The sequence below is a fragment of the Sinocyclocheilus rhinocerous genome, unplaced genomic scaffold (genome assembly GCF_001515625.1).
Source record: "Sinocyclocheilus rhinocerous isolate Xijiao unplaced genomic scaffold, SAMN03320098_v1.1 scaffold2726, whole genome shotgun sequence".
Taxonomy (NCBI): domain Eukaryota; kingdom Metazoa; phylum Chordata; class Actinopteri; order Cypriniformes; family Cyprinidae; genus Sinocyclocheilus; species Sinocyclocheilus rhinocerous.
The window spans coordinates 92,558-93,164 of NW_015637150.1; positions in this window are offsets into that span (position 1 = coordinate 92,558).

The following is a 607-nucleotide window of genomic DNA, read 5'->3' on the forward strand; positions in this document are numbered from 1 at the left end:
CTTTTTGAGGGCCAGCTCCCTCTGGGGAAGAGCGGTGTACACCGCATTAAACGGTGGCCGTCTCTCCTCAGTGCCCTCAGGAGATCGGTCTGCCAACCCTGCCGGTGTTCCAGAGCGCAGCGGTCTCCGCGTGACAACTACTGCCAAACGTTTCTCAGTGGGTCCTGCACACTGTAGTGAGAGGTCACAGAATCCAGTTCGGTTCTCCTCCGCCTCAATTCAACGGGGCCTTTCCCACCCTGGTGGGCCCCGAGCAGGCTCTGGTAATGGAACAGAAGTAGACACTCTCTGAGGATGGAGGCCATCGAGGTGGTCCCTCCTCGCGCCGCAGAGTCCGGGTCCTACAGCCGGTACTTCACCGTTCCGAGGAAGGATGAAGGGCATCCTTCCTCATCATAGGAAGTTCCTGAGAGGTTTGCTTTTGGGGGCAAAAGCCTACCAACACCGGTTCTTCCTTTGGCCTTGCACTCTCACCCCACACTTTCACGACTCAACCACATCGACGATTGGTTGATATTAGCTCAATCAGAGCACATGGCGGTTCGACATCGAGATGTCGTTCTCGCTCACACGAAAGAGCTGGGGTTAAGACTTAATGCCAAGAAAA